The sequence below is a fragment of the Lygodium microphyllum genome, chromosome 23 (genome assembly GCF_053477565.2).
Source record: "Lygodium microphyllum isolate KBCC chromosome 23, Lygodium_microphyllum_v1.1.10, whole genome shotgun sequence".
Taxonomy (NCBI): domain Eukaryota; kingdom Viridiplantae; phylum Streptophyta; class Polypodiopsida; order Schizaeales; family Lygodiaceae; genus Lygodium; species Lygodium microphyllum.
Genome location: NC_141157.1, coordinates 7,659,662 through 7,683,591, shown reverse-complemented (window position 1 = coordinate 7,683,591; position 23,930 = coordinate 7,659,662). Strand labels below are relative to the sequence as shown.

The 23,930-nt window shown below is 40.3% G+C and overlaps 1 protein-coding gene across 3 annotated transcripts in view; it reads right to left on the bottom strand.

The window, feature by feature from the left end:
- The window catches only part of LOC148015849 (uncharacterized), a 68,396-nt gene that overhangs the window by 31,354 nt on the left and 13,112 nt on the right, over window positions 1-23,930 (bottom strand). The gene's annotated exons all lie outside the window — the stretch shown is intronic.

Genomic DNA, 23,930 nt, shown 5'->3' with positions numbered 1-23,930 from the left:
AGGGGGGTTACCCAAGGAGTGCGACAAATTCAAGGGGAGAGAAGGATGCCTAGTGACTCTGACATGAATTCAAAGCCCTAATGGACCGCAACACTTTGTTCTACCTAGGGTAAAAGCTAGATGGAGACAACTTCAACATCTAGAAGGTGATGATGGAGGCTATATTGGAGTCATACAATCTTGTGGAGTTGTTGACTGAGAATATCAACCATGCAACAGTCAAGGATCCCAAAAACTCTTTCTACTTCTGAGAAAGCTGATTTGGAGAAGGCTCAAGAGCATTGGGACAAGTTGAATGCCCGCGTCTACTCTTTCATCTTTTTCAAATGCACGCTGGCGGTCATTGTGTGTGTGAAGCATATGATGGGTGTACATCAAATATGGCTGCATTTGAAGCAGCTTTATGACTAGATGATGGCCATGAAGTGGGTGTCTATGGAGATACAAATCTGAACCATGTATCCCAACAAGTCTACATCCATGAAAGATCACATTAACAAGCTACAACAACCACAACAAGAGATCCTCAATGCGGGAAGGTGATCTCCTCCAAAAACATGGTTGTTACCTTACTGGCGCGATACACTGGGTTTTATTCTTCTCTAACCACTTCCGGATATGTTAATATCATTACATGGTAAGGGTTGGTGCCCACGGTATTGGATTAGGAGATTATTTCAAGCTACACTCTCCATAGAAGGGAATTCGGAGGCTTTGACAAACCAAAACTCAAACACAAAGAAGAAGGGTAATGAAAAAGACGAATGATAGATCCAAGGACTCCACTTGCCAAAAGTGTGGCAAGAGGGGCCATTGGAAGAAGAATCGCCCAAATCAGAACAAAGAGGCTTTCAAAAAATCCACACCCTCATGAGTAGTAGCTACTCCCACCTAATCAACGTTTCGTCATTTGGAGGTGTTGGAGACATTGTCATCAAAGGATATGATGTTCATCATATCCACGACTTGCAAATGAATCATGGACAACGGCACTCTCTAATCCCATCCAAAGAAGGTATTGAGCACTTGCGTACTTGCAAGGCAATATCTATATTGAAGACAATTTTTCAATTCCAAAACTAACCAGCAAGTCTCCAAACCAATTTTCCCTTGGTTTGCTTGGGGATTGGCCTTTACCTTGCGTCTTGAAAGACAAATTCAGCCCCAAATCTTATATTGGCTAGCTCGTGTCTTGAATCTCTTTGAAATTCTTTAATTTCATTAGCTGGAATTCAAGTCCTAGGCCCTCAATTCTGAGCACACATCCAAGGGTAGCTATCAAACCATAATTTCTACTGTAAATTAGGATTTATAGCAAAGATTCACCAAAATCTCCGCCTCCAATGGCTCAAATGGCTGGATTTTGTTGAGATAACTTAAGAGATGGCCATGAGATGAGAGAGAATGCTCTAGAGAGAGTTTTGTCAAGAGAAAGGCAAAAAAACGTTGCTGCCCTGCTCAAATAGCCAATAAGCTATCATCTACAGCTTAGGATCACTAGAAAGGCTGTTGCCCCCTCCTGTATGCTATCACTTGCACCAAAAAGAGCTTGGGCTGCTGCCACCTATACCTAGAGGGCTTCAAATTGTTGTCACCTACTATAGGACTGGTCCTTGGTGGTTGTAAATCACATCAACAGCATCTCCTTACTCTCTAACAACCTTCTTCTCTCTCACAATGGTTGGAATAGACTCCCAGTAGCCCCTAAAAACGTTTTTCCCACTTACATGGGCAAGTTTTGCCAAGTGGCAACCTTCTAATCCCATATTTTAACATTATCTATCTTATTAAATTAATTTTCAAAATATTAATCCTGAAAATTACTTTAATCATTATTTTAGTGCCCAAAAAAATAATTCCATCAACCAATAATTAAATTGGCTAGGCCAATTTGTCTTTCAAGTATCCCTAAGCAATTCTGAGCCCTTAAACCCGTATTAATTAAATAATTAATCCCTAGTCTCTAAAGTCACCACTAGTATTACTGGCCAATAAATTTAGAGACCTCATCCTCTGAATCATCAAAGCCTACAAACTGGTAATAAGACATCTTCAATGACCTGAAAATATCCCAGAAAACCTGTGTTTGCTATAGACAGCCCCTTGAACAATGAAATCAACTACAAGTTTGTGAGAGGAACGATGTAGATGCTCCGTGGGGAAGAGAAAAGCAGTCGCTTGCACAAAAAGGCTGCATTTGCACAAAAACGTTGAAGGAAACAATCACCTGGCACAATAGAGGGATGCGTGTTAGCAAAACGCTCATTGGGACTGTCACATGATACCACAAATGGCTGTGTTTCAGCAAATTACTAATGTAGAGGGCACCAATCATAGTTTGGGTGCTAGGAATAAAGAGTCGTCATGCCTTTTATACGTGCTTGGGTGTCAACACACCCTCGCTCATTGGGACTGTCACATGATACCACAAATGGCTGTGTTTCAGCAAATTACTAATGTAGAGGGCACCAATCATAGTTTGGGTGCTAGGAATAAAGAGTCGTCATGCCTTTTATACGTGCTTGGGTGTCAACACACCCTTAACACTTGTACTTTACATATAACTATCACAAAAACCTAAAAGAGGTATCTCTTTTGTACCCACACATCCTACATCTCACTCTCTCTCTCTCTCTGCCATTGCCATTGTCATTGCTGAATATCGTACCTCCACTACACTCTCGTCACCACAAACTAGTCTAAGAGCTGAAGGCCATCTCAACCATGCTTTCGGAGCTTGACCGAGCTATGACACAATAAGCCACAGGACTATTCAGCAATCAAGTGCAGTCGCAGTCTGCACAAGCAGTCAGGAGGTGACAAGCAGGCCACGTCAATGACAAGCAAGCGCAAGTGGCAAGTGGCACATGACAAGCAAGTAGGCAGTGCAGGTTCAAGAGACAACGTGGGCAGCCCAAGCAACAAGTCAACACAAGTCGTGTACAATATCAACCTGCTGCTGACAAAATTTATGTCAAAGTTGATCTAGATATGTACTTGCAGCTCAATTTCAATGCAAATTGAGCATGTTGAAACCCGGACAAATTCAAGGCTTTTGCAAAATTTGTGAAATTTTGGAAAATTTGACTTGTGCAATCCACTTGGAAGTTATGTTTGATGTAATTTGAGCAGTTTGAGCAAAGAAATTTTGGGGTGTTTAACCGTGTAAGTCAAATTTTGACCATGGATGCATTTGGAGCAAAAATTGCAACTAAAATTTGGGGCTTTCTCATGAACTTGATGTATTAGCTCATGGCACGGTTGCAATTGCTTGTGGTGTGCTATAGCACACATTTTATACTTGCGGCATTTTTGCTATGCACTTTGCTTGAAAGTTGGGACACTTTTAGGACAACAATGAGTAACTCTAATGCCATGCTATTATAATCATATATGGAGAGCTCTTTACTCATGGAAAAGCTCAATAGGCAAAATGTTTCAGCAAACAAGTCTTCTAATGCACTGCATACTAGAGGCGGATCCCAACAGAAGGGTGATTCTTAAAACAAAGCACATAGCAAGTCTCGTGAAAAAAATGTAGAGTGCCATCATTGTGGCAAGAAAGTTCAAACAAGATTGCTTTAAGTGGAAGAAAGAAAAGGATAAAGGCAAAAGCACTAATGATAACAAAGATGAGAAAAATGACAGCCAACATGCAAAGAAAAGCAGTGTGAAGATAGGAAAAGTCAATGTAGTCAATCACGAGGGTGATAGTGGTAGTGACATACTCTTTGCTTCTTCTCTTAGTCCACAATCATTGATTGCATCGTAGATTTTGATGATGACATGTACACTGGATTCTTGATTCAGGTGCTTCATTCTATATAACACCACACCATGAGTGGCTTTCCGACTACAGTGGTGATAGACATGGTGTTGTCTGATCGGGGGACAACTATGCATGTGACATTGCAGGGATTGACAATGTGCAGTTGGCCTTTCAGCATGGTTCAATGTTTACTTTGCATAATGTGAGGCATGTATCTCAGCTCAAAAAGAGCTTGATAAGCACAAGCCAGCTAGATGATAAAGGCTATCACACCACTTTCGAGGATAGCAAATGGAAGATATGTAAGGGCTCTAGGATTGTTACTAAAGGCTCTAAAAGTGATACTTTGTATCCATTACATGTATCTAATGTGCATAATCATGTTGTCGCAATAATTGAGTAGCCAAGTGTGTCTTTGTGGCATAGCCGGTTGGGACACATGAGTCAAACTGGAATGAAAGTACTTTCTCTTTTGGGTTATTTGCCGTGTTTGAGGTATGCTGATTTTGATCATTGTGATCATCGTATATTTGGCAAGTATGATCAAACATAACATAAAAAGTCTCTTTCATTAAAATCTTCACCATTAAAGTTGGTACATTTAGATGTATGTGAGATGCCAGGGTTTTCGTTAGAGGAAAAGAAATATTTTATCACATTTGTTGATGTCATAATGACGAGGCATAGGATAAGTTTAAAAAATTACTAAAACTTGCTGAAAATATGACCAACAAGACATTAAAGTGTCTTTGCTCTAACAATGGTGAGAAATATATGTCCAAAGCCTTTCAAGCCTTTTGTGACAGCAAAGGGATAAAAAAGAAGCTCAGTGCCCCTTATAATCTGTCCCAAAATGGTGTCGCAAAGAATATAAATATGATTATTCAAGAGAAGGTCCATACCAAGCTGTCTCATGCTACATTAACTCATGGATTTTGGACAGAGGCTATTATGACAACTGTACACTTGATAAATCGATCACCAAACAAATCTTTGGGGGGGCAGAGTCCCTCAAGAAGTGTAGTTAAGCAAGCCACCTTTATATACACACTTGAGAGTGTTTGGCTGCAAGGCATTTGTGCACATACGCAAGGAAGAACACAACAAATTGAAGCCAAAGTCCTGTAAATGCATTTTCCTAGGATATGGAAACGAGGGAGAAATGGGATATAAATTATGGGATCCCGAGAGATCACTCGCTACTTGTATACCAAGAAGGTAGCAGATAGCAATCTCATTATGTTGATTTTGTATGTGGACGACATGCTGACCATAGGGATGTTCATGCTTTGGACACATTGAAGAAGAACCTATACAACAGTTTTGACACGAAGGATCTTGGTGAAGCAAATCACATCCTTGGTATACGTATACTCAAGAACAAATCAAAAGGTCTACTTTATCTATCACAGCAAGAGTATGTATCAAAGGTTTTGCAGCATTTCAATATGGAGAGGGAGAAAGTAATTTGTGTACCATTGCCTCCATATGTGAAACTTAGTGCAAAGGATAGCCCTACATCTGATGATGAAAAGGCTGAAATTGCCAATATTCCATATGCTTCGGCAATGGGTAGCTTGATGTATGCAATGGTTGCTACACATCTTGACATAGCATTTGCTATGGGAGTGGTTAGTAAGTACATGGCACATTGTGGTAGAAAGCATTGGGAAGCAGTGAAAGGTATCGTAAGCATAGTTACCTAGAACACGAAATAGGAGCAGAAACGAGGGAAACGTCCAAGGTTAGGGAACAAGAACGAGGGGAACGACACCTATCTTAAGTGCCCTAAATATACCCTACATGACCCAAATTGCCCAAAATTACCCTCATAGTCCCCCAATGCTACAAATCACCCAAATTGCCTTAAATGCCCCAAAATTGCTCCAAATTGCTCTCAAAACTCCTAAAATGCCACAAATTTCTAAACGCACTGAATGTCCCTGTGATTGCCCCAATACTCCTCAATGCTCCAAATTGACCCAAATGTCCCAAAATTGACTTGATTACACCCATAGCTCCAAATTCCCCTTAATTGCCCCAATTACACCAATTTTCCTTCAAATTAGACAATATAAATGGATGATTACCTTGGAATTGAGGATAGGGCTGAAATTTGATTGTGATATGCAAGAGTTGATAATGTATCAAATTTGAACTTTGAATGGACTCATGATTGGCTTGTGGCTTGTCTTGATACTTTGAATCTTCAACCCGAGAGAGAGAGAGAGAGAGAGAGAGAGAGAGAGAGATCAATGCATGCACATTAGGCAATGGAGATGGATGAACATGTGGTAGGAGGAATGTGACACAAGCAAGAATAAAAAATAGAAAAAATGTCAATTTTTAATCAACAAGCTTGAAATGGCCATTCGAAACAAAAAACAGCAAGAGAAACGGTAGGAAACAGTAGGAAACAGGCTTGGAAATGGCAAGAAACGTTCCTTGGCCGTTTCACCTCTTCAAAGGGTTTGGAATGCATTAGGCCATTCCTACAGGCTGGAAACAACCATTTTCTGTTTCTATGATTGTGAGATATCTTAAGGACACAAAGGATTTATGCATCTCCTTTGGAAAGCAAAAGCCATCTACCATTGGCTTTACGGATGCAAACTATGATGGTCGTACTAATGTGAAGATAAGCTAGGGTTTACACTGAGGAAACACAACATATACAACTAAGATTGAAACACAAAGACTCGGACAAACACAAGCAAAACTCAAGCCCTAAATGCAAAAACTCAAAGCTCAAACACAGAGATAAACACAGAGAGAAAAAACTCTAAAGTGAATGAATGTTATAAATGCACATAAGAGTATACAAAATGCCAAATGGCAAAGCAATGTAGTGTCAAAAACTGACGTCCACCGGAGACGGATCCCAAGTGCTGTAACCACCAATCTGAGTGTCGGAGTACGAGAAACACCAAACGTTGATCACCAGAGTATTAGGAAGCTAAGGCGACAATAGAAGAGGTATTTGCTGATGTAGACGGCATGTTGGACAACTAAAACACAAGTATTGTTCGTCTTCCATCCTCCATAGCTCCTGCCATACTCTAGATCTGTGTTTTTTGACATGGTATTAGAGCCCAGCAGTTTATTGCCTAACACCAGATGCTGAAAACACTAGCTAATCAGATGCTATGATGACACAATAGATGGAGACCTCCAAACAACAAGGCAATGGCTGAAAATAGGCTGTCTACTAGGACTAGATAGTGATGGGTTGCAATCAATGATGGCTCGACAATAGATGGTAGGTGACTGCCATATATTCACCTTCACATGTGGAGCAGTTTCTTGGATCTCGAAGCTATAGAAGTGTATTGCATTGTCTACTACAAAGGCAAAGTATCCTCCACTGCAATACTCCCAAAGAGTGATATCATGCTAGCATGTAATCCTATCTTTCATGAAGTCTCACTTTATCAGGGATGTTGTAACCAACCTTCCTTCTTGGAATGGGTGGTGATAACCTGATTTAAGAGTTAATTACAGCAATAAATAAATCCACATAAAATGAAATACACACTTTACCATAACATTCTTGGACAGTAGACACCCTGTGAGCCCCACAATTGGCGCCCCTTGCGGTATTTCTTTAGCTTATATTCGATTGGAAGGAGTACAACTCGAGATTCTTCAATCTCCTCCTGCTAACCAATTGCTCTTGCTATCATAAATGACCAGCAAGCCTTTTGGGTCATTTGCCCCTTGATTCACCCAAGACTTCTTCTCCAATTTAACCCTTGGCTGGCCAAATGCTGCCCCAAATCAATTTGGGATGGGCTGGCTCCTAAAATCCCTTGATAATCTTCAATTATCAGCTGCTGATTTCAGTCCCTTGAGCCTTCAATCTCTGGCACAGATCCCAAGGTGGCTGCTGAACCCTAATTTCTGCTGTAAATTAGGTTTACTGCAGAAATTACAGATCAGCCCACCAAAAATGGTTGAAATCTCCTCCAAATGGCTCAGAATTGCTGAGAATGGCTGAGCATAGGCTGAAGGAGATGAGAGAATGCTGTAAAGAGAGAAAATTTTGAGATTTGTCGCGAAGAACTGATCAAAATCAGTTGCTGCCCTGCTGTAACAGCCCCAAACGGATGCACCAACAACAATAGGAGCATCAGAGACTGTGATCTTCAGGAGAAAGTGCATCAACAACAATTGCCAGCTTCCCAAGGTCAAGAATATGCAATCTCCATCACCAAAATGGTCTCCAATGGCTAGGAATTGGCCCCAAAAGCTGGCAGCAACAATCCAACAGCTCCAAAATGAAAAAACGAGATTTCCCTCTCCCTTCAGCCCTATTTAGCCTTTCCCCCACTTACATGGGAAAGTTTTGCCAAGTGGCAACTTTCTTAATCGATTTTCAGTAATTTCCAGCCATTTAATTAATTTTCAGAATTAATTAATTCTAAAAATTAATTCAGCCCTTAATCCATGCCCAAAAAATTAACCTTGCCCATCCAAAAATTAATTGGCTAGGCCATTTGCAACTCAAAGTGGTCCCATGCATTAATTGACCCTTGGACAAGCATTAATCCATTAATTAATGCCTAGTCCCTAGTATCACCACTGACACTTAATGGCCAATTAATGGTCCTAAGGGCAAACTGACACCAAAATTCACCTAGAATCTAAAAAGTGTAACTTGTTACAAATTTTGCCTTTAACACCCATCTTTTCACAAGGTCCTTCGGCCTTCAACTATGAAAAAGTAGCTTGCACCTCACATGTGCAACACATGTGCATCTTTTAATTGCACATTTGATTAATCTTTTAATCAAATGTCAATTAAACATAACCAAAGCATCAAATTTTCACGTCCTCGTGATAGATGTACTTGACAGCAAAAGTATTCAGCTTGTCAAGGTACATACAAATGATAATCCTGCAGATCTTCTCATGAAGGGTCTTCCAACAGAGCGTTTTGCTCACTGCCAACAGATAATGGGAGCTAGATAGTATATGTACTTCAGCTTTGTACATACTTAGACTTAGCTAATTATTTTCTCAACCTTAAGGCACGTTGCCCTTAGGTGGGAGGTTGTTGGGAATAAAAGGCCACCGTGCCTTTTATATGTGCTCAGGTGTGAACGGTGTACCCTTAGCACTTGTACTTTACATATAACTATCACAAAAACCTAAAAGAGGTACAACTCTTTTGTACCCACACATCATGCATCTCTCTCTCTCTCTCTCTCTCTCTCTCTCTCTCCTGTTGCTCACTCTTTCTCTCTCTCTGCCATTGCCATTGCTGAATATTATATCTCCACTACACACCCGTCACCACATTGGGAGGGTTGCCTTTGCTTCAAACAACTCTATGTTCTCTCTTTTGGCAATGATACCATGAGAGAGTGCGCAATAGAAGAAGGATACAAACACAAAGAGAGAAAAGAAGAAAGAGGCAGTAAGAGGAAGGAGGAAGAAATCTGCACTGACTCAAAATGAATGCTGAATACAACAGTGTGGACTGATCAGTCCCTGTACGCAGCCCGAGGCATCACTGAACTAGATCAAGCTAAGAATGATGATGACAGCAAAAACAACAAAGATGGAAGAGAATGCCAAAGTCGGAGGAGCAACCTGCAAAAGAATATGTCTACCAAGTGAGAAGGGTCAGCTATAAATAATTGAAAGTCTCTAAATCTGGTCAACCTGCCAAAAATAGCATATGACTGCAATGCAGTCCGACTGCACAAAGAAATGCAGAAAATGATGACATGGCATCTTGGGCAGTCCATGCTGTAGGCAAGCACTATCAAGGCGTGAATACCAATTGACAATCATAGGAAATGAGCCCAAAACAAAAGAAATGCACACTAAAATGCCAAAGCTCCCATGTCTCTATCAAACTCTGACAAGAGCTCACAACCAAGAGATGACAAATTGGCAACCCCAAAATAGGCAAGCTAATAGACTTTCCTTTAATAAAGCCGCTAGGCTAGGTATGAGTTCCTAGTTGGGTTCTTGTCATACTAAAGTCTTGTAGTGAAGTGAGGGGCAAGGTTTCGAGAGTAATGCATACAAGCTAAATGAAGTGAACCGATCCATCAATAAAATAGACTAAGTGATGATGGACGAAGAGCAAAAATCAAGGAAAATTTTTGGGCTTGAGAGTTTTATATTTTTGTACTAGAGGATCCTAAGTGGCAAGAAGCTAATCTAGGGCTTCTCCTAGTTTACTGTGCCTTACTTGGGGGGTAGGATGACTCCTAGATGCCCATTAGAATAGCATGGGACAACCTTTGGTTTGGTTTAGGTTCGCCTGATCAAGAGGGACGTTATAGAGTATTATCCCACTAGCGTGACTATCATCCTTGGTTTCAAAGTCTTGGCTATGATCAATGTGCATGGGATAGAGTTTCATATTTTTTCTATTACCTATTGTTGTCCTTATTCTATTAGTGTGCTTTCACGTTGTGTTTATTTTGACAAGATGAGTTTGTGGATTGGACAGGTTAGGTTGCCCTATCTCGTGGTCACTAATGAGAGTGGATATTTAGGAGCACTTTTCAAGCATTTTTCCAATGATTATAAGGCTTGTATGGAGATTCCCAACAAGTTTGAGGTCTAAAATGAAGGGAAAAGATATGAAGACAACATGCTTTGCAAGGCATAAAAAGCACAATCTATAGAGCATCTAAAAACCAATGGGCAACTATGGAGTGTCAAAGCATTTTGCTTGCATCAAAATAACATACATACAAAATTTATACCAGAAAAGCCTTAGTGCATGAGAACTAGGGAGGTGGGACAACCAAAGGGCCCAAATTTGGCCAATTTTGAAAAAGTGTGACCAAAGTGAAAAGGATACATTAAAGAAAACTAACAAATCATGGAAAAGAGAGAAGGAGAAGCCCCCAGGAAATCCACATCATGTTGCTGATCATCTACATGGCTAATTTGATAAACTCACATTAGAAAGCAAGCCTACTCATCAAGAAGACCTTCCCGATGATACCTCTCTTGAGCAATATAATGCAAGATTTCACTGTCTGAAATCTAGTCTCTCTCTCTCTCTCTCTCTCTCTCTCTCTCTCTCTCTCTCTCTCTCTCTCTCTCTCTCTCTCTTATTTGCTTTCTCTCTCCTCCATTGCACATAATGTATATTCACATAGTGTGAGAAGACAACAACCAAAGGCATGAAGGATGAAGATAGTCAATGAAAGTGATTGCTAGAACAAAATAGAGCGTCATCCGAATGCGTCAATCGTCTAAAAGTACGTCATTGGTGTTTGGAGGGCTTGACCTACATCCACACATTACGATAAACACAAAAATTTGCAAGAAATGAGTGTAAGTGGTTGTATTTTAAGCATAATTTCATAAATAGATTATGTAAAATATTCTTATGGAGTGAAATTTGTTGGTTTTCTTTGATTTCATACTTGCATCAGTTGTCTAAAACCAACTAAGCTTAAAATGAATCAATTTTTTTATGCTATGGTGTTACATTGCTCTTATTTGAGAATGGTTAGGACAATTGTGTTTTCTTTGTGGCTAAGGTAGCATGAGACAAGGGATCTCAATGCCTTGTACACTCTCGTGCTTATTGATTTAAAGTTGTTTGTGCACGTTGCATACACCTAATGCATTCATTATATGTTTCATGTTGCACACTGTTGCATGGCGATTGCTTTCTTAGAAACCAAGTATGTGAAGATATTTAGGCCATAGGATAGTATCGTGGGATCCTTTTGGGCCATTGTAATACTAAGAGGAGCAATAATGTGGTATTTCTTTGCAAAGATCGGAAGGGGCAAGAACCCTAACTGCCTCAGGACGCCCACATAAGAGGCTGTGGCAATTAGCCAAGGGAAGCCTTTCATGTATTTGATGTGGTGTTTATACACCGTTTGTGTTTGGGGATCTCCTACTTGGAGTTTGGCCTAGGCAATTAAGTTGGACTACAAGGCACAGTGTTTGAGTGTGTCTAGTGAGAATAGCCAACCACTCATGGCCGTAGAGCTATGGGGGTTGGTGGTATGAGGCCTGATAGTGCTCCAACGTGAGTGAGCCACTATTGGATCCATTCAAGGTCCTAACACCAAGTGGTTTATGGCCACAAGGTCATGTAGGATAAGCCTTTGTAATTTCCTCATCAGTGGGTAACTCACAAATTTGGCCCAAGCTATCAACCTCAAATGTCTCTATGAAGACAAGGTGGGGCTGATGACACAAGTCCATTAAGGGTCAAAAAGACCAATCTGACATCCCCTTGTGAGTTAAGAATTAAAAAATTGTGTGGCTAACCAGTGCCAATGTGACTTTGAGATCTCCACTACCCCTGATGGTGTTGGTTGCCACCACCCTACCTCCACTGTGAGGTGTTATCCTGCAACTGTGGTTGGGGGTTGGGGTTTTGCGCACGAGGGAGCCGGGCAAGGCCCGCGGGGGAGGGGGGGGGGGGGGGGGAGAAGAAGCGACCACAATTGGGGGGAGAGAGAAGAAATCAGCCTTCAACAACCCAAAGGATAGTAGATCACATTTTAGCAAAAACTTGATTCAACTTAACAGTAAATTTACCAAAAAAAATCTGCACAAAACTAGAGCTAGAGTACCCCTATGCCACACATGACACCTATTGGCCCAAGCCTTGGCACCCCTTTCACTATTTCTTTAGATTATTGATATATGCTTAAAATTGGTTACAAATGGCCGCATCTCAACAATTTCTTGTAATGCGATTGATCCACTAGTGCACAATGATATTGTCACCTTCAATGTTGGCCGCCAACCAATTGTAGAGTGTTCAAAAGTGTGAATGAACACTTCAACCTGCCAACCCATGTTATTCTTCTCACAAACAGAGGGATTTCCTGCAATGAAACTATGAGAACGTCACTTTCTTTGTAACAAAGTTGCCTAAAAAGTGCACTAGCTTGAGATCTCAAAGGAGAAGAGAGGATCTCAGCCCATAGTGCTGTAATAACTTGTTTTACTAATATTTAGTCCAAGAACAGTAGCATACCTTTTTGTATATGGAGTTACAAGGTGGCCCAATGAAATCCCCATGCCAAGAGAAAAAGATTGGCTACTATCCACACTCCATCCATGCTCTCAACTTATATTCCATGGCTAAGACCTATAATTTTTGTAGCAAAGAAGAAAAAATAGTTGCCTATAAACTTGGGCTACTCAAAATGAAAGATAAGGATCCCCAAATAGCTAAGATAAGCTTTCCAAATAAGTAACCAATACCTACTTAATTAGAGCTCGTTTTTATTAAGGGCTAATTAATAACTTAGTTATTAATTATAAGTGAGCCGGTCATTGGACCAAACATAAGCTTAGAATCTACTGTATAACTCAATTGGCCTAAGTGAGCTACTTAATGGGTGAAACTTTCAATGTAACATAATTCTAAGGTGCAAACTTTCAATTGCATAAATGTTTCACATTGCATCTTATTACTTTTGCCTTGCTCTTGTACCACATAGCCTATACACTTGTCCATTGCATGCACAGTGTCAAATCCATCACTACTTGTGCAATGGTCACCATGCCAAGAGCTACCTCGCCTTTTCAAATCACCTTATGCAAATGGAAAATTCTCCGGTGTGATCAATTACTTTTTCTTGCTTTTCTTAAGTCCTTTGAAGAGATATTTTTACTTTCACATCAGCTTCATCCATACTCTTGACATACTTATCGGCCTTCAATATCTTATGCAAAATGGATGGGACTTTCTTTCTTCTCGCCTTTCACAATCTCAAATGATGCCTTGCCAATGGAGCTGTTATAAGTATATTCCGTAAGAGAAAAAGTTGTTCGCATTTGGTCTTATGCTCAAAGACGTTGCATATCAAAAGACCCAAGACAATAGCATTTGCCTCTTCAGACTGCTCATCTCAACATAGCACCATAACACGACATAGCACAACTCATCATAGCTCTCCCTTCAAGCTAGGAACCACCCCCAAAACCATAACATGGCACAACACCTAAACACGGCACGACACTGCGATACGGCACAACGTCGACATGTCACAACAGTCCACCTTGACACCTCCCCCCAACGGGTAGGGAGTTTACCATATCACCGTGGCTTTTCTGATCCTTACACAAGGTCATGTATATAAAACCCTTCACTGGGTCACTTTTCCCCACTCACCTCTCGCCCCACAAAATGGAAGCCCATCCCCCTTGTTGAGAAACCACATCATTTCTACAGTTTTTCTTCTTCATTCCCATTTTTTGTTTCAATTTTCAATCCCGAAAAGGCTTTCTAGGGCCTTCCAAGAGAGAGTCTTTAGTAGGCAAGACTCAAGATTGTTCCTCCCTATATATTCGGTCCTATCCATTCATTCGTCATCGCACTCTTTCATTCATTCATGAGACTTTCATCTCTCTCTCCTCTCCTTCCATCATCTTCTTCAGGCATCCTCTCTCAGTGTCAGGAGGACGTAAAAATTTGATGCTTTGCTTATGTTTAATTGACATTTGATTAAAGGATTAATCAAATTTGCAATTAAAAGATGCACATGTGAAGTGCAAGCTACTTTTTCACAGTTGAAGGCCGAAGGACCCTGTGAAAAGATGGGTGTCAAAAGCAAAATTTGTAACAAGTTACACTTTTTAGATTCTAGGTGAATTTTGGTGTTAGTTTGCCCCTAGGACCATTAATTGGCCATTAAGTGTCAGTGGTGACACTAGGGACTAGGCATTAATTAATGGATTAATGCTTGTCCAAGGATCAATTAATACATGGGACCACTTTTGGTTGCAAATGGCCTAGCCAATTAATTTTTGGATGGGCAAGGTCAATTTTTTGGGCATGGATTAAGGGCTGAATTAATTTTCAGAATTAATTAATTCTGAAAATTAATTAAATGGCTGGAAATTGCTGAAAATCGATTAGGAAAGCTGCCACTTGGCAAAACTTTCCCATGCAAGTGGGGGAAAGGCTAAATAGGACTGAAGAGAGAGGGAAATCTCGTTTTTTCATTTTGGAGCTGTTGGGAAGAGGTGTTGGACTGTTGCTGCCAGCTTTTGGGGCCAATTCCCAGCCATTGGAGACCATTTTGGTGATGAGGATTGCATATTCTTGACCTTGGGAAGCTGGCAATTGCTGTTGATGCACTTTCTCCTGAAGATCACAGTCTCTGATGCTCCTATTGTTGTTGGTGCATCCGTTTGGGGCTGGTACAGCAGGGCAGCAACTGATTTTGATCAGTTCTTCGCGACAAATCTCAAAATTTTCTCTCTTTACAGCATTCTCTCATCTCCTTCAGCCTATGCTCAGTCATTCTCAGCAATTCTGAGCCATTTGGAGGAGATTTCAACCATTTTTGGTGGGCTGATCTGTAATTTCTGCAGTAAACCTTAATTTACAGCAAAAATTAGGATTTAGTAGCCACCTTGGGATCCATGCCAGAAATTGAAGGCTCAAGGGACTGAAATCAGCAGCTGATAATTGAAGATTATCAAGGGATTTTAGGAGCCAGCCCATCCCAAATTGATTTGGGGCAAGATTTGGCCAACCAAGGGTCAAATTGGAGAAGAAGTCCTGGGTGAATCAAGGGGCAAAAGACCCAAAAGGCTTGCTGGCCATTTATGACAGCAAGAGCAATTGGTTAGCAGAAGGAGATTGAAGAATCTTGAGTTGTACTCCTTCCAATTGAATATAAGCTAAAGAAATACCGCAAGGGGCGGCAATTTTGGGGCCAACAGGGTGTTTGCTGTCCAAGAATGTTATGGTAAAGTGTGTATTTCATTTTGTGCATTTATTTATTGCTGTAATTAACTCTTAAATCGGGTTATCACCACCCACTCCAAGAAGGAAGGCTGGTTTCACTCGGCATCAAATTTGCATTGGAAATCCATCCTACTAGCATCAACTTCGCTATCCGAGCAACAACACATCTCAAACTGGCATCAATATCCCTAGCTTGCAAAACTTTCTCCTCCTCCAAGCGTCATCTCGACCTTGCGTTCGACTATTTGGCCAATTGTTCTTCACCTAATATCTTCATCCATAGCACTTGGCATCTTCTCCTGCTTGTGTTTGGAGTGCAAGACCTTTCACTTTAGCAGCCTCCCTCTTTATTAGTTGTCATCATCTGGGTTGTTCTCTCCAAGGTTTGGTAGCTCACACCCTCTAGCCATCTGTATTTCGCAGCTTGGACCCTTCTCCACTTGGAGTCAGATCTTGCAGCTGGCGTCAACTCATCAGGCCTACGTTTGCAGACTCAAAGGCTTCTTCAATTGTCTCCCTGCTCTAGGCACCACTCTTTATCCCTACATTGCAGATTCAAAGGCTCCTCTTCAACGGCAATCTCCGTTCTCCAAGCAACACCTCATCATCCCTGTATTTGTAGAGTCAGAGGCTTGTTCGGTAGTCTCCCTACTCCATGGCATCTTTTGTGCTACGGCACCCTTGTATCAAATTCACTTTATTATTTCATTCATGCATTTGAGTTTCTCTTCTCTTCTCAATGTTTGCCACACACACTGTGTTTCTTCGTGCAAACCTTACTACCTCTCTGGTTGCTCGGTCATTTCTTGACATCCCTCTCTAGTCACTCGATGCACTCACCATCCCCACTCTAGAATAAGGCAGAAGGCCCCAAGCCACCTAACCACGCCTGTGCATGACGCACTACAAACCCGTATCACAACGCACCTTGGAGGGCCATGCCTCAAGAGAGATACCTCCAATATACCCACCCTACCTACACAAAAACTCGAAGCCCACTTCTAGTTGCCAAGGTAATATGATTTTTATGTACAAGAATAGTGCATCATGACACAGGATTGTAGTGTATCACACCTAGGCATGGTTAGGTGGCTCAAGGCCATAGTAACATGGGACGGGTTTTGGAGACGGGGACAAGAACAAGGACAAGGGCAAGGATTGCCATCCCCTGTTACCATGAGAGGGGCTCTAACATGGGGACAAGACCAAGACAAAATAGGGACGAGATGGAACTGGGACAAGAAGCTAAAAAATGGCCATCTCTGTTACTCTGCTCAAGGCCTCTCGCCATATTCTAGAGTGGGGATGGTAAGTGCATCGAGTGACTAGAGAGGGAGATGGGCTTCCATCTCATGGGGCAAGGGATAAGTGGGGTAGAGTGACCTGGTTAAGGGTTTCACGTATACAACCTTGCGTAAGCACCAGAAAAGCCATGGTGACATTGGTAAACTCCTTGCCTTTTAGGGAGAGATGTTAAGGTGGATTGCTATGACGCGTTGGCGATGTGCCATGTCGCGGTGTCATGCCGTGTTAAGATGTTGTGCCATGTTATGGTCTTGGAGGTGGCTCCTAGCCAAAAGGGGAGTTGCGACACGATGTGCCATGTGTGATATGGTGTTGTATTGAGATGGTCCAAGGCGCTGCGCATGAGGCCGAGACTTAGGGGAATTCGTAATACTAAGAACTTTAGGGTCATACCTATATTCTTAAAAATGTCTCTCCAAAAGAGACTCATCGTGCAAGGATCTCTATGACCTATCACTCACAATAGACTGTGTCATACTACGATATTTAAAGATGTTCTATATGAACAATCTTGCCAATTGATCCATAGTTATCTTTTTTCTAACAGCAATCAAATGAGTCGCTTTGCTAAACCTACAAATAATGGTCCATATGCCATCATTCCTTGTAGGTATCCCAAGAACATCAAGAATGCAATCCATGGCTATGCTGTCCCACGGTCTATCAAGAATAGGCAAGGGCTGCAACAAACTTGATGCCTTCTATCAATCAAGCTTGACCCTTTGGCATACAATGCATGTGCGCACAAAGTAATCCACATTACATCTCAAAGCTAGCCAATAAAAGAAAGTTTCAACTGCTTTCACAATAGCATCAATGTCATGATGCCCTACATATTGAGGTGCATGACTTTCAACCAAGGAGATCTGAGAGAGACAGTTGAATCTATTTACCCAAAAGGCCAACCCAACCTTAACAAGCAACAAGCACTTTCCGAAGATCTAGCAAGTTCAACATTGGATCTGAAGTAACTTTTCTTTCAGCTTATTGAATGCTACAATTTCCTTACCAGCCCATGTGAATGAAATTCCCTTCTTCTACAATGCACAAAGGGGTGAAGCAATTTCAGCAAACTAGCACATGAACCTTCTATAGTATAAACACAATCCCAAAAAGCTACATAGATCACGCAAGGTTCTCAAGCGAGACCAATTGCATATTGCTTCCACTTTTGCAACATCCATTCTAATGTCATCTTTTGAGACAATATGCCCTAAGAAGTGAATCTCTAACATGAAGAATTCACTCTTTTTTACATTAATAACCAACATGCGTTATCTGAGTTCCTCGAACAAAGTAGTCCAATGCATCCAATGATTTGTCTCATTCTTTGAGCAGACTATGATATCATCAAAGAATGTGCCAATGAAATAAATGTATGGTCAAAAAATTCAATCCATCATGCGATTAAATGTCGCAAGTGCATTTATAAGCCCACATGGCATGACCAAGAACTAATATGATCCAAAAGTAATCCTAAAAGTTGTCTTGTGCACGTCTTCTAGCCATATACGTATCTAATGATATCCACTTTTAAGGTCTACCTTACTCAAGCTTGCACTTCCCTCTAACCAATCAAGGATGCCATCAATCCTCGGCATAGGAAATCTATTATAATGATCTTGTTCAAGGCGTGGTAATCACAATACATATTCACCATGAACCATTCTTTTTGTGCACAAGGAGTATAGGTGAGCAAAAAGGTGATGAATTAGGCTAAACTAACCCTTTTTCCTACAACTCATAAGTATCAAACTTTCTTACGGATATTCTCATAATGAAGCACACACTATGCCTTGTTTAAACAATTAATCATTTTTAATGAAATACTTCCCATCTTCCTCTTTTGGGCTAAACCATTAGGGTTTCCAATGTGAAGATATGCTAGGGTTTGCATAGAGAAAACATAGAATGTAGAAACACGATTAAAACACAATAACACTAATAAAAACACAAAAACGCAAAACACAAAAACACAAACGGAGAATAAAGATAACTTTAAAGTGAATGAATGAATGTTATAAATGAAGAAAAGAATGTACAAGATGCTCAAAGGTAGAGTTGTTCAACAAGGGTAGTTGAAGAGTGACATCCACTGGAGACAGATCCTAAGGGCTATAACCACCAATTAGAGCTTAGATGGGCTAGGGAGACCTCCAAGAACAAGGCAGCAGCAAAAGATCTAAATTAAAACACAGCAATATTTGCACCAAATTTGGTCAAGGTGGCAACTAGGAGGGCCAAATCAACAACTACAGCAATCGTGAGATCTATTTAGTTCAAGGAGACGTACAGCAACCAATCACTTGGCAACAAGAGGTGTAAATGCAAGCTGAATATGTGACAGAAGTAGTGCAGCAATTGACATCAAAGCAATCATACTAAAAATGCAGCTATAGACAAGGCACCAAGGGTTGGAGAAGACATGGCAGCAGCCACACCACATGACATGGGCTAGACAACCATAAGATGGAGAGGCCTGATAGGCTAGAACCTACAAAGAAGGAATGGAGCAAGTGGGCTGGACAGCCTCTTATTTATAGATGTGGATCCTTCCAAAGTTTGGGTGTTTGCTTATGGGACACAAAAACTTTAGTAATTTTTTAGTTTTGGTGTTGTTTTAATGAGCTAATGAAGATTTAATGTGTAACGCATCTTTTTCAGCTTAGCATCCCCTCTTAGACCCAAAACTAGAACCAAATAGGGACTGCAAGCATAGCTCACCCCATGTTTTTACCCCAAGACATCCCACCCCAAAGCAGCTAGGGCATCAATCAACGGGTGCGCATCAGCTACCCAAGAACCTACCAAGACTACAAAGGTGATGGTTATCTCATCTCAAGAGGTCAAAGGGCCACTCCAGAGAAGCCAAGGCATTAGACAAAGGGTGCTCGTTGGGCTGCCCAATGGCATACCATGACTTGCAAAGGCGATGAGTTATTGCCAAATAGATTTAGTTTCTTTGGTTTCCATCTAAGAAAGAGGTGTCACCCTTGTTTTGGGTTGCCTTCCCACCTTGAGAGTTCTTACCACCTCCAAACTTTTCCTTCGACAATGCGGTTACCACAGCACCCTCTGCAAATGACAATGGAGAAGAGATCTTTTTGTGAACGTGATCGTGCAACCTCACGTAACACAAGAATTGGCATTCGAACTCATAGAAAGTTGGCAAACAAGGTAACGAAATGATGTGTTGCATAAAATGGAAGTATTAGGAGGCAACTTATTAAAAACAATGTAACATGATTGTCATCCGAATTTAAGGAGCTAATAGAAGCGAACAAATGAGTACCCATAGATACTTGGCCAACTTGACTTTTAGATCATCTCCTTCCTTAATAGAAAACTCTTGCAACACATAAATGAGCTTAATATGTTAAGTTCAATCTCTCACTGTATAATGATTAAGGAGTTGACTCTAACAATCAGATACTAAAGGAAAATATTGTAACTAGGAGTGGAAAAAGGAAAGTAGCATTTGCATTAACTTGACATTTGTTGTCACATTGAAAGCTCTCTATTGATGGATATGATAAGGGTGAGCCAATCAAGGGTTTGGCATAAGCTCTAAACCAACTTCTAGGTCCCAAAGGCCCTAAGACTCCAGCACTTGTTGCATAAGGCTAGACTAAGTGGCAAAATTTAACTCGTTGGGACAAATCTTATCCGTAAAGACATTCTTCGCCGTAGCAACAGAGTGGTAGTGATGGGGGAGAAATAGGATGGGTAAGGTGGAAGAAAGGAATACACTTGGAAATTAGCCCCAAAGTGTCCACCATGCATGCGGGATGTGTACACAAGGGATCCATAGATGGGTGTGGATTGACTGCACATGGGTATGGTAGCCACATGAGTAGCCCAAGGAGGGGAGAGAGCCATACCATAGGCAAAGAATGAAAATCCCTTCATCGAAGTGGCCCATGGAGAGCATGACAACACACCTTAAGTAAAGGATGGACATCTCTACGTCGAAGGATCCATAGGTGTAGAACTAAGGGGAAAAAGGGAAATACTCAAAATAGCAATCCTAGAACAAACAAATGTGCTCACTTACAAATGTATGGAAGGTGCAGAGTTAATGGGTGGTATTCCGAATAACTATGAACTAGACTACAGAGTGGCATTCACTTGCGAATAGCTAACCTATGGTATTGTGTCATAGAGACGTGAGATTTTGAGATGCTTCAATCTTGCTAATAACATTTAATTAAGTTATTAATCAAATGTGCAAGGTTGTTTACAACATGTAATACACATGGTAGTTATTTCATGGTAATAGGCCAAGGATCCCAAAGATGCCGTGCATGTCAAAGGAAAAAGTTATGATAAGTTATGCCAACTATGTTTTGGTGGTCAGTTAGTGTCAATTTCAACCTAGGACAGTTGTTTAGCAAATCAATGTCCATGGTGACACTAGGGACTAGCATTAATTAATTAATCAATGCCAATCTAAGTGTCAATAGAGATTGGAGGCCACTCCAAGTTGCAAAAGGCTTAGCCAATTTAATTATAGATGGGCACATTTAATTTTGGGCAAGGTCAGGAGAGCAAATTTTAATTTTGAGGATTATTTAATTCTAAAAATTAATTAAATGGCTAGATAATGCTGAAAAATGGATTAAGAAACTGCCACTTGGCAAAAATGCCCATGCAATTTGAGAAAGCGTTTTTGGATTCGGTCTCAACCATTTAGTCAGTTTACAATTTGGGAAAGAGAGAGAGAAAGCCACTAACCCACTTTCCAATCAAAGAACAACAATTTGCTACAAAAAACAGCCATTTGGGTGCCTCAATAAGCAAGGGATAGCAGGGTGACACCTTCCAAGGGCTAGCAATAGCATTGCTGATCAAGTGACAACATTTTGAAGATGTCTAGCAATAGGTGACTGCATTAAATGAGGTTGCAATAGGCAATTGGTAAATTTTAGGGTTTCTCAATAAAAAAATCAAATTTATCTCTCATCTTGGCTTTCTCTCATTTTCTCCAACCCCTTCTCAAGAGATCTCAGCATTTCTTAGCCATTTTGAGCAAATCTCACTCAAATTTGATGGACAGCAAAGGAATCCTTACTTTCTGCAAAAATTAGGATTTAACAACCACCTTAGGACCTGTGCCAACAAGACAAGGCATCATAAACTAAAATCAACACCTAAAATTCATGGAATTGATAGGGATTTTAGATACCAGGCCATCCATTGTGAATTGGGATAACATTTGGCCAATTGGTGGTTCCATTTGTACTAGTCTTTGGTGAAAATCAAGAGACAATTGGCCCAAATTACTTGTTGATTGTTTGTACAGCAAGAGACTTTTAGATAAACAAAGGAGATTGTGGAATCTCAACTTGTACTTAATCTATCAACAATTAAAGTTAAAGAAATACCAAAAGGGGATGCTAGTTTTGGGGCCAACCTAGTGTTTATTGTCTGAGATTTATAAGGTAATGTATGCATTTCAGTTTATGCTCGTTTATTAATTGTTGTAATTAAGTACTTAATCACATTTTACCACTCTCTCCGAGAAGAAAGGCTCATTTCATACTACTAAAAAAAGTACTAGAAATGAAAACAAATGATCCTAAACCTAATGCGCTTGATACATATGTGGAAGTTAAACCTAAGCTATTAAAAGCAAATAAAAGAGACTCTACAAAAGAGGATAAAATAGAAGGAAAGTACAAATCATCAATACCAACTCTATGCTCAAATGAAATGAAGGGTACAAACTAAGATATGCCTATGGATATATGTCTATGTTTAGAATCTTCTCTATTGAAGTTAACATAAGGCTATATGAACATAGCACCAGGCCTTAGGCTTGGTTGTGATGAGAAAGATGAATTGTCAATCGTCTCGAATATAACATATCCTCTCTAAGTGGAGAGGTGGCTAGCCTCACCAACTAATCTTGATTGATACACAAGGCTCCCAAGAGAATCATAAAAGGAATATCTGATACACATGAATTCATTGAACTCCCCTTCCATCATGAGCCCTACATCTAAACAAGAAGGTAAAAAAGAAGTTAATATGTCATCCCCCTCATTGAGACCATAATGTCTCCACAAGGCCCTAGTGATGAAGCATCCTGAAAAGACACACTAGGAACCCAAGAGAAAGGAGTCTCAAACACTGAGTTAGTTAGGTATCATTCGTATATCTCACACAAAACCAAGTCTCCATGATAGCATAGTATGGGGGAGTTTCAAAAACGGGAAAAACCGGAGTTTTAAAGTTTCGGCCAATTTGAAAATAGGGAAACGGCGTTTCGGATTGTATACTAAAATAAATATGTTATTACATGGATATATAAATATAGCAATCCTACAATAACATATATTTAAATTTTATACAAAACTTTTGAGTCTTCATATCATATGATCGAAATCATGATTGATTATACATGTCAAGAGTAAAGACTCAATAATTAAGACAGTTTAACATAGTTAAGACACAATTTTCAAAGCTTTAAACTTTAAACAACAAAATTATAATTTATGACTCATGAACCATCTAAAGATTGATATTAAAAACGGTGTAACCAAGATGTATGATAAGTAAAATCAAGATGCATGTAAGTGTGTAATGTGATTAATCAGTGAGCATTGAGCACGAGTAACTACTGAGTAATAACTATCAACATCAATGAGCAATCAATGTGTAATGTGTAATGTGTAATAACTATCAACATCAATGAACAATCAATGTGTAATGTGTAACTACTGAGTAATAACTATCAACATCAATGAACAATCAATGTGTAATGTGTAATGTGAATAATCACCGAGCATTGAGTACGAGTAGCTACTGAGTAATAACTATCAACATCAATATGTAATGCCATGGGTGATTGCCAACTGGTAACTAGCAGCCAGAATGTTAAACTAACTCTCGACTCTTAAGGTATCATGAGTCTAATCTCTAGAGTCCATAAGTTATAACTTGTCCGAATTCTGAGGATCCACGCACTATCTCCTTATCCGACTCTGAGAACCCTTGTATCCCTTGATTGGATTGACATGCCTCCAAAACAGATGTGGTGCCATGATAAGGTAATGCAAAATAGGAATTCGTAAAGTTAAGAAGTAAAAGAAGTCTGAAGAAAAAGGAGGAAGAGGAGGGAGGAAAAAAATAAAGGAGGGTGGA